The sequence below is a fragment of the Sminthopsis crassicaudata genome, chromosome 2 (assembly GCF_048593235.1).
Source record: "Sminthopsis crassicaudata isolate SCR6 chromosome 2, ASM4859323v1, whole genome shotgun sequence".
Classification (NCBI taxonomy): Eukaryota; Metazoa; Chordata; class Mammalia; order Dasyuromorphia; family Dasyuridae; genus Sminthopsis; species Sminthopsis crassicaudata.
In genome coordinates, this window is record NC_133618.1 from 190,170,721 (window position 1) to 190,182,860 (window position 12,140).

General features: G+C 32.8%; 1 protein-coding gene across 2 annotated transcripts in view; it reads right to left on the reverse strand.

The window, feature by feature from the left end:
- The window catches only part of SH3YL1 (SH3 and SYLF domain containing 1), a 54,260-nt gene that overhangs the window by 33,187 nt on the left and 8,933 nt on the right, over positions 1–12,140 (reverse strand). The window lies entirely within an intron of this gene.

The window sequence follows — 12,140 nt, forward strand, 5'->3', positions numbered from 1 at the left end:
TCCTCTAAATACTTTTAAAAAATTTGTATTATAAAGTTAATCATAACAATACAAATCATTTCTGTATACAATGGGAAAGAAGAGGATAGAACTTAATGAATAACATGTACAATTTAAAAAAAAGAAATATATGTATATCAAATAGAACAAGTTTCAGCTAGATTCACATTAGTATGAATATGAATTCCCTGAAATGGAGGCATTATTTAGATTTCTATCACATATTTACATTGGGCTGAAACCAATGATTATATTTTACATAGTTATAACCTCCAAGCAATGTTAACTTGACAATACTTTAAGGAATTCATTAATTTTGCTAATTGATAAGAAATTATAGTAAGAAATTTTTTCTAATTGTGTTCCCTTCTGTACACTTATTATGTACATATATTTTTATGTAATCAAATATTTTGCTATTTTTCTGTATGTCTGTCTCTATTAATTGATGTAACAGCCTCATTTCAAAGTTGACATACTTCCTCACAACAAAGATGTATAACCAAGCAAAAGAAATCAATATATTGGCCTTATATAAGATTACAATTTGTAACAGAAAAGTCCATTATCTCTCTATCAAGGAAATGAATATTTCATTATCAAACTTTGGAAATAATGATTTAATAGAATACTCTTTACCAAAATAAGGACTTAAAAAATAAGGAAATCATAATTGTATGAGTTTATAGATTTGGTGATAAAATAATCAAATTACCAAAGAACTAGGAAAAATAAAATAAATTTTTTCTGAAAGGTGGTAAGATCAAAAATCTCAAGGGGGAAAGGATGGATTGGGGAAGTCTAGCAGTATCAGATCTCAAATTATACTACAAAGCAATTATCCTCATTTAATAGTGGTTTAAACATAGATTGAGACAGATTACATTAAAAAAATCAAGAAATTATTTGATTAAATGTTTGATTAAACATAGTAATATTCAGTATATCAGAAGATAGTGGGAAAGCTATAAAGCAGTTTGGAAGAAACTAGGTTTAGAACAAGAATCAATACTATATACCACAATGAACTCCAAATGAATATATAACCTAAGTGCAAAAGGTTAGATCTTTAAAACAAAAACATCCTTAAAAACATGGTGAGAACTAGGAGTATTAAATTTTTAAAAAAAATTGAAATACTTATGCCCAAATAAAATAAATATAGTTAGAATTAAGAGGTAATTGGAAATATGTTCATGGAAAATTTTTCTGAACAACTTTTGATAACACATAATGAATTGATACACATCTAAGAAGAATTGTTATTCAGGTGGTCAAAGGAATGCTAATTTGTTCTCAAATGAGGAAACACAAACTTCCATATATTCACCACTTAAAGCCTTGTTATTGTATGGATATCAATGATATATTTGTACAGGTTATCCTTTACTCTTGCTACTGGTGGCCTACTTTCTTTTTGGCTAAACATCTAATTTGATCCAATTCAACAAGCAATTTATAAAACACTCAGTATATATATATATTGAATATATATATGTGTATATATATATATATATTTATAAAACATTCAATAGAGTATAAGCAGAACAATACTGACAACTTTTATACTGCTTCTGGATATTCTCTAATTATTAAAATGTTGCAGTCTACTCCAGTTCATTGTAAAACTAATCAGTTTCCCTTTGAGTGAACTTCAACTAGTTCTTGGGACACTGTAATACTCCACAACTCATAGCCAAACATGCAATATCATCAAAATAATAGCAAGGTCACAAAGATAGGTGTTTGCTTCTGGGAGAAGCTTGGGATCCCAAAGAGCATAAGATAATTTTCTAAAGTTAATCTGACCTGCTCTCCTCTTGTCCAATTCTGGGCCCAATTTGTCATCTGTTCCCAGTATCTATACACATTATATGTAAAGATGGATATTGATTATCTAAAAAACTACATAGCATAGTGCAGACAATTAAATAATCTTAAAAATGTTAAATAACTTGCTCTAAGTCACACACCTAATTAAAAGCAGTTGGTCTTGAATCTAGGTCTCAATTTTCTGTCAAGTATGCTTCTCACCATACATAAGAGTGTTTTATATCTAAAAGAGGAAGTATGGAATAGTGCTTTAGAAATGTTAAAGCATAGAGACAGTTAGATGGCTTAGTAGATAGAGCAATGGTTCCAGAACAGGAAGATCTGAGTTCAAATACAGCCTCAAAAATTTACTAGCTGTGTAACTTTGGGCAAGTGACTTAACTTTTCTACCTTAAACTACTGGAGAAAGAAATGACAAATAACTCTATTATCTTTGCCAAGAAAATTCCATAGATTGTCACAGAGTCAGAATTGTCTGAATAACAATTTTTTTGAAGTGCTCTTACATATATTTCATTTGATTGAATGGGGATATTATTCATCTAGAGTAGTCAAATAACCTCCCCAGCAAAATCACGTTTGAGTTTTTGTCTGATGTTCTATCCATTGTACACAAAAGCATACCTAAGACAAATATGTAAAATATACTAGGATGTAAACATCCCAAGATGAGGGGATCTGATGTAGAAAAATCTTTTCATTTAAATTAAATTACAAATTGATTGTCTTACAGAAGAGGAGCTAACTAAAATAATTCAAGCCTAAACACAGTCATAGTTATATAGAAATTTGCAATCTCCCATTAGCAAAATTCAGGAATATGTGTATATATATATACATGAATTTCTACACATATATACATATAGCAATATCTAGATGTTGATATCAATCATCTCTCTTTCTCTCTGTCTCTCTCTCTCTCTACATATATATATATATATATATATATATATATATATATATATATATATATATATATGCTTTTGACAATGGTAATATTTTTATTCTGGTGAATAAAAGATGTTTAATGGTTACAATGAATTTTACTTATGACCACTAGGCAGTGTGGTACAAATGTAAATAACACTAATAAGGAGTCTGAAGACTTTGGTTCAAATGTTTCCTCCAATATTGCTACCCATGTGGCCATAGGTAAATAAGTTATATTCTCTGGCCTTAGTCTCTTCATCTGTATAATCAACAGGTTATGCTAGATGGCATCTGAGGTTTACTTTGGTACTAATTTATCCTCTTATAATTTTATGATCTTCAAAATAATCTTTGGAAATAAATAATGTCAACAAATTTATTTTTTAGATGATGAAATTAAAGTCTGAAAAAAATGAAGTACTTTGACCATGATTGCACTTCTACCACATGGCAGAAACAAGTAGCGTTTGAAACAAGTATTCTTTCCATTTTACCATGCTATATATGCAATCATGAAGTATATAATTTAGGTTCATTATCATAATATTTCAAGGTCTGAAGTCACTTTTTCTTTCTGTTTTGTTTTTCTATCATAAAAATTGCTGGAGCCAAGTGGTGGCCCAGTGGATAGGGCACTAGCCCTGAAGTCAGGAGGACTTAAGTGACTGAGACCAGATTTGAACTCAACATTTCCTAATTGTGTGACCCTGGGCAAATCACTTAACCCCAATTGCCTCAGCAAAAAAAAAAAAAAAAAAAAAAAAAAAAGCAAGAAAGATTGCTGTTACCAATAGGAAGAGTTATACATTACAACTTTCATTTATTTCCTTCCAATGTCAAATCTTTTTCACAAAGTTTATAGTATGTGATATGATATACCTTTGGGAACAAGGTGAGGTAAATAGGAGAGCTAGGATAAAGAGTACAAAGACATATGTAAACCAGGTCTGCTTGAATTGGTTCATCAAGAAATTTTTGGGAAGGAAGGTGGTAAAAAATGTACAGTATAGAAAAAGAATTTATTTTAAGAACATTTTAAACTTATATGTCATAAATTCATCTTTGGCCCTCCATTATTTGAATTAGCCCATGTAGTTGTCTTTTAGGTACTATTTAAAGTTTTTGGACTTAAAATTATTTTTATTATGTCTACTTATTGAAAAACTAAGGGATCCAAACTCCACTTTTCTTAGCAGAAATTTATCTATGCTTCTAAAATTGCTGTTGTTTAATCAATCAGTTGTATTCAACTCTTCATGACTTAATTTGGGAGTTTCTTGGCTAAGATGCTAGAATGGTTTGCCCTTTGCTTCTCTTGAGACCCTTAAAATGCTATCAAAAAATTTTATTTTTTGGAAATGAAATTATATTTTAAAACTTCTAGGGGATTTTGTGAATTCTTTAGTAACAATGACTAAATTACAAATAATATTCAAAACTATTTATTTTGTCCAATTTAGCTACTCTACACATCCTAATTTTATTTTTCAAAAACAACCAAAACAAAACAATTTTTCCCTTTAAAGTAAGGTACAATTTGTGGGTGGAGCCAAGATGGCAAAAGGCACAAGTGAGATTTTTGAGCTCCTTTCATACCCTCATTACCAATTTTTAAAATGAGCCTCAAAAAATAGCACTAGACTGGTAAGGTTCATGAAGATCAGAAGTACCACAACTCACCAGCCAAAGATAATCAGGAATATAGACAGAAAAGGTTTGTCCTGAGTGTTGGGAACAGACCAGTGCAGGGCAGGGATAGAATCAGAAGGGGGAGCAGCCACTGCAGTTGGAAGGTTTACATAGAGCTCTCTGCCACAGCCTGACTGCTTTGATTTGGTCACTGAGTAGTGGACAGCTGAGAAATCAGAGCCTAGGGGAGAGGGTGCTCTGAAGGACACCAGAGCAGGATCTGGCTGCGCCCACCCAAGACTAGAAGTAACTCTTCGAGGTCCTCTGCAGCTAGGGGCTCTGTTGGGGGGCTGTCACAAACCTGCAAGGCAGGAGCTATGCCCAGGGCAACCTCTCATCTGCACAGTTAGGGGCTCATCCTGGGGTAGTGGAATTTCCCCAGCTCTACTGCACTCCCCAGGCAGAAACTTCTGGTGTAGTGAGGGATAGGTGACTGCTAATACTCAAAGTGGGTGTTTGTGGGGAGGCAGTGATATTTTCGCTGATAAATCTGTAGCCCCAAGGCAGTTGCTAATCCTCACAGCCTGGCCCTTGATACCCAGGCCTAGGCACTTCCCTGTGGAGTTCTTCCCAGATCACTCCCCCAGCTGGGGCGACTCCTTACAGCCCATTGGCAGGACATACTGTCTATATTCCCATCCTTGCTCTGCAGAGGAAGCTGGTAACCTCCTTGCCCTGAAGGCAGACCCTAAAGGCTTTTTAAAAAATGAGTAAAAGAAACAAGAGAATGATTGATAGCTTCTATACAGAAAGAGAGTGGGTTTCCAACCCCAAGGAGACTAATAACAAACAGCCTAGAAGAGACTATTAAAAATCTCAAAAGAGAGTTAGAAGAAAAATTGGAAAAGGAAAGAGAAGTTATGCAAGATAGTAACAAATTTCTGAAATGTGAATTGGAAAAGGTAAACAACTTCCTGAAATGTGAATTGAAAAAGATAAAGAATTCACAGGAAGTTCAGGGAAACAGAATTAGGGAATTGGAAAAGGTAAAGAAATCATAGGACAGTAGGATCTGTGAATTAGAAAAGATAAAGAATTCTCAAGAAAGTAGGATTTGTGAATTGGAAAAAGAAAATAACTCACTAAAAAACAAATTTAGTGAAATGGAAAAAAATTCCATAGAGCAAAACAATTCATTTAAAAAGTCAACTGGACATATACAAAAAGAAATTTTAAAAAGCTAATGAAGAAAATAACTCTTTAAAAATCAGAACTGAACAAATAGAAATGAATGATTCATTGAGACACCAAGAATCAGTCAAGCAAAAACCAAAAAAATGAAAAACTGGAGAAAAATGTCAAATATCTACTTGGAAAAACAATAGACCGGGAAATTAGATGTAGGAGAAATAATCTAAGGATTATTAGACTTCCTGAAAATTATGAGGAAAAAAAGAGCCTAGATACTATTTTACAGGAAATCATCAAAGAGAACTACCCAGAGGTAATAGAACCAGAAGGTAAAATAGGCATTTAAAGAATTCATTGAACACCTTCTGAAAAAGACCCTAACAAAAAAAAAAAAAAAAAAAAAAAAAAAAAAAAAAAAAAACTCCACGGAATATTGTGGCCAAATTTCAGGACTATCAGACTAAGGAAAAAATACTACAAAAAGCCAGGAAAAAAACAATTCAAATACCAAGGTGCCACAATAAGGGTCACTCAAGATCTGGCTGCATCCACATTAAAGGATTGAAGGGCCTGGAATCTGATACTGTGAAAGGCAAAAGAATTTGGAATGCATCCAAGAATAAACTACCCAGTTAAGTTTAGCATTTTCTTCCATGGAAGAAGATGGACGTTTAATGAAACAGATGAATTCCATTTGTTTCTAAGGAAAAAAAACAGATCTAAACCAAAATTTTGATTTCCAACCATAGAGAGAACCGAAGAGAAGCAGAAAAAGGTAAAAGGAACTCTTGAAAACTGTATTTCTGTTGTGGATATACATTAAGACGACATGCATAATTTGATTTTATTGATATAACAACAAAAAAAAAGGGACATAGAAATGGAAAGGGGATAGTGTCAGAAAAAAGCAAAAAGAGGAGATAAAAAGAGGCAAAAACAACCTATTATATCTGAGCAAAGTTAGAGAGGGGGAGGAACATAGTGTGAATCTTACTCTCATCAGAATTGGCTCAAAGAGAAAATAATTGACATATTGGTTTTACAGAAAATTCTCTCTCACCTCATTAAAAAGGGAGAGACGAAAAGGGAAAAGGAAAAGAGTAATAAGGGAAGGGTACAAGAAAAGGAAAGGGATTTAAAGGGAGGAGGAGGGATATTAAAGAGGGAAGGCTGCATGATGCAAGTGGGGCCCATAAGTTTAATACTGGGGAAGGGGTTCAGGGGGGCAATGGGAAAAAGCATAACCTGGGGATACTATGATGGCAGGAAATGCAGAATTAAGTAATTTTAACTGTAAATGTGAATGGGATGAACTCTCTCATTAAACTACATCGCACAAAGAGACAAAGAAAACCTATCATATCTGAGGGAATTTAGAGAGGGGGAGGAACATTGTGTGAATCTTACTCTCATTAGAGTAAGTAATTATTTTCTCAAAGAGAAAACAATTGGAATATTTGTTTTACAGAAACTTCTCTCTCACCTCATTAAAAAGTAGGGCCACATGAAAAGATCTCCAAGTCATTAATCACAGATATGCAAACTAAGACAACTCTTAGATACCACTACACACCTGTCAGATTGGCTAGAATGACAGGGAAAGATAATATGCAATGTATTGGGTGTGGATGTGGGAAAACTGGGACACTGATATATTGTTGGTGGAATTGTGAATACATTCAGTCATTCTGGAGAGTGATTTGGAACTATGCTCAAAAAGTTATCCAACTGTGTATACCCTTTGACCCAGCAGTGTTACTATTGGGCTTATATCCCAAAGAGATCTTAAAGAAGGGAAAGGGACCTGTATGTGCACGAATATTTGTGGCAGCCCTCTTTGTAGTGGCCAGAAACTGGAAACTGAGTGGATGCCCATCAATTGGAGATTGGCTGAATAAATTGTGGTATATGAATATTATTGTTCTGTAAGAAATGACCAACAGGATGATTTCAGAGAGGCCTGGAGAGACTTACATGATCTGATGCTGAGTGAAATAAACAGGACCAGGAGAGCATTGTATACTTCAACAACAATACTGTATGATGATCAATTCTGATGGATGAGGCCATCTTCAACAATGAGATGAACCAAATCAGTTACAATAGAGCAGTAATGAACTGAACCAGCTACACCCAGCAAAAGAACTCTGGGAGATGACTATGAACCACTACATGGAATTCCCAGTCCCTCTATTTTTGTCTGCCTGCATTTTGGATTTCCTTCACAGGCTAATTGTACACTATTTCAAAGTCCAATTCTTTTTGTACAGCAAAACAACTGTTTGGACATGTATACATATGTTGTATTTAATTTATACTTTTAACATATTTAACATGTATTGGTCAACCTACCATCTCAGGGGAGGGAAGGAGGGGAAAAATAGAACAAAAGGTTTGGCAATTGTCAATGTTCTAAAATTACCCATGCATATATCTGGTAAATAAAAACTATTAAATGAAAAAATAAAAATAAAAATAAATTTAAAAAAATAAAGTATGGTATATTAAAACTTTATTTTTCTATACCTATCTCTTTATTAATGCTTAAGCCCATTTCTGAGGATTTCATTATATTACACTTTTCATTTCATCTTAGCCCTTTTATATCTAAGTAGACTTAGTAGAGTAATTAGCCCTAATGATGCCAAATGTCTCATTGTCTTTTGAGGACCAAAAAACCTCTTTTAAAATGAAGAAAGTGTGGCAGAAATTATCTGAAGTTAGCCAAGGTAGATGAATACTGATATATAAACAGAAAACTAAAATTTTCCCTTTAAAACAAGGCACTAATTTATTCAAATGCTTCTTTGCCAGTCTAAAAAAAAAAAAAAAAAATGAAGCCAGCAAAATTTCCAGCAGAAAATTTTCACAGTAAAATAAAAAATAAATAGAGAAAAAATGGTGTATTTTGAGTCAGAAAATGGAGAAAAGAATTTTTATCTAAGTAGAGTTATCTCTATATCATGTCTGTTCTCAAAAATTGAGTCAACTTTCCTTTGGACTTTATATGTTCTTATGAGAGAATATACCTAAGTCTTTTTGAAGAAAATTTTTGTACCAATTATTCTTATTTTACTTACTTTCTCAATATTTCCAAAAATTAATTAAGTATGACTGGTTAATTGTTATCAATTTATAGTTACTGCTAAAATATGTAAATAGGGAATCAGGAACTATAGTCATAGAAAACATAGGAAGCCTTCAGGATGACCCCTACCGACTGAAGGGGGTAGTAATCAGCTACACTCAGAGTTGAGAGAAGTTTGCAAGTAGCTCTGGAGGTTATGTTTCCAATTTTATATAAATGTCTTTGGAAGTGACACTTCCTCACCCCTCAAAGTGAAAGGAACAGTTCTTAAGGGTATGGCACATATGAAGGGTATGGCACTTTGCATTTGATGAAGTTATTGTTTCTTTTTTGGTTACAAGGAAAGACTTCTGTGGGGATGAGGCATATCTTGAAATGACAGCGGCATAACAGAACTCAACAAGAAATTGGTTAAAAAGTATTACTCCTTTTTTTATGTTCTTCTATACAAGAGCTCAAAGGTTTTTCAGATGACATATAGGTCTTGATGCCCATTAAAATATACAAAAATCTCATTTTATTTAAAATTATATGGATGACTACATTAGTCAGATAAAAGATTTTTCTACTTTTCAAAGCTATTTAACTACAGATGTATTATACTTAGAGAGGAAGCAAATTCCACATTTGAGAGCCCCCCACTGCAAACATCCAGCTGTAGCTAAGGTCATAGCCTCTTTCATAAACAAGGATGGAGAAAAAAAAAACAAAAATACAAAAAAATTTCCATTTGGAAATTCAGATCTAGACTTAGATACTTGTAGATCATAAAGCATGGAGCTAAAGGCTAAGTACATTCATCTGCTTGACTTAGAAAGACTGCCCTAGATAATCTCTGAGGTCTTTTACAACTTTATATCTATGATATAAAAAATTCTCCTATCTACTACTCTCTGATACAATGCTCTTGGGCTATCACATAATTGTTTGACTTACCAGATTAGTATTATCTTAAGTACGCTTGTCAAGCCTTCCAATAAGTACAATTAAAAAAAAAAATCCAATATTTAAAAAAATATTTCAGGCAGCTCAATGACTGAATTACACTTCTGGTTAAATCATATCTATATCTATCTATCTATTTATCTGTCTATCTATGTATCTATCTATCTAGTGATATATGATATAGTATTTTTTTTCTCAATACAGAAAGCCTTTAATGTGGTTCTAATATTTGTTCCCAATTGTTAGATGCTAATAAGATTATGTCATATTTATTTTATTCCACACCAAAAGTTATATGTTAGGTGGATATAGACAAGTCAGTAACCATCTTGCTTTTGTAATCTATTATGATCCCTTCAGTAAGATGTGGGAGATTTCAATGAAACTGCATATATTTGAAGACATGAACAGCATCTGAACATAGAAATTTTCTAAGAATCTTCATGTCAAAGGTCAAGCAAATTATCCATAAATATTTGGTTTCTTTTTTAATGGGGAGGATAACTGCCAAACCTCAAACTGAGTAACATGAACTTGTAAAAGTATTCCTAGGAAGGCCCCATCAAGCATAAAGAGTAAAAAACTGTACTTTTAAAACCTTAAAACTTTATCAGTGAATACAATAAAATGACTTGAATTCTGTCTCCAGATGAGTTCAATGAACTGTGCTATTTTTAATGTTTTGATAACTATATATCAAAATTGGGCAGTTAGGTGGTACAGTAGAGAGAGTACCAAATCTGTAGTCAGGAAGACTCCTAGCAGTTCTGAGTTCAATCTGGCCTTAGACTCTTAAGAGTTGTATGATCCTGTACAAGTAACTTAACCCTGTTTGCCTCAGTCCTCACTAATAAAAGGAGCTTGAGAAGGAAATGATTTTAACCATTACTTTAGCTTAAAATCATTCATTCACCTTGAGAAATTAATTTTTAAAACATGTCTTTGGAGTCTATGGTTAAAGTTAGCTCATTGATTTTTAGAACAATTCTAATCTCCAATGTTTCCTTGGTCTTTTTCCTTTCTGGTTAAGTGTCAATGTGAGATAATAGAGAAAATAGTGGGAAAGATTTCCATAACACTAGGATATAAGAGGAACAAGAGACTGGAAGTTCAGAGACCAGGTTTCTTATTAAGGATCCAGCCAACTGTTAGAACTCAAATAAACTATTTAGTGTCCCCTCACCCAAGCTATATTTTATTTATCTATTTTGTAAACATATGTATTTAATAACTTTATATTTATGCTGAATTTTATGTGTAATTGTTCTCTCCTTCTCATTTTAATATAAACTTACTGTTAAGTAGGGATTATTTTATCCTTTGTAGTTACAGGGTGGCATGTAATAGATATTTAATAAACATTTGTTGAGGGACAAATTCAATCTTTTGAACCACCATTTCTTAACTGTAAAATGGGAATGGTTTGTTTCCTCAAGCTTGTCATGAGGCTCAAATGAGATTATAAATGTACAAACACATAGGAAAATATAAAAGATAAGAAATAATATGATTAACTACAGTCTTCACATTAGCCTTTTGAATTAGTTGGTATATTGATGTAGTAACTTGTTCTGTCTGGAAAGAGACATCACAATGTCATTTAAATTTGTTATTGAATAAACCAAAGTCATATAGAATCTTTTGTTTTTTAAAGCAAGTATATGTTATTGATACTTTCCCCATCAATACTGTGAATTACACAATACTTATTAATACATCAAGTGGGCAGATGTTTTATGACACTTAAGTTATGGAGGCCATATCTCTATAGTCTCTAAAGAATTAAAAAATGAATACAATTTAGGGCAATTGAAAAGCTCATGATACAGTTTGCAACATGTAACAAATAAGGAATTACAAGAAAAGCTGAGGTTAAGAATGTTGCAAAAGACATGTAGGATTAATAATGATGAGATTGGCATGTATTGACAGTGTGGGATAACTGATATGTCTGTACTTCATGTGCTCCATTCATATCTTGCAGTGTTAAGTGAAAGCAAGAGTGGCCACAAGGAGGTTGGATGGATACAAATAATGGAAGACCATAACAAAAGAGTGTCTCGGAATGAATGGGTAAAGATGCACTATGAATTGTGTCACTGGAAGGAACATCAGCATCCATGCATTCATAGATCCATTTGAGTATTTGGGTTGACTTTTATAATTAAAAAAAACAAAACAAAACATGAAAACAGGTATCCCAGGACTTTTAATTAATTAACTTATTTTTTTCATGAGTAGTATGGATAAGGAGAAAAAATAATCACTTTCTGTATTAGGAAAGGTATTGCTATAGCACATAATTTTATTCTTTGGTGAAATAGTCCAATTTGGAGCAATTATCTTGTGCTAAGGGATAAGAAGAAATGTGTTTTTATTCATTCTTAATTTATTCATACTAACTGCTGTAAATGTAGCATGTGGGATTCACTCTGAGATTCAATAGGAACTGAAATCATCCAACTGTTTTTGCAAAGTCTTCCCCCCACCAGAACACATTCTGTCAGAAGCCATCCCTTCACAT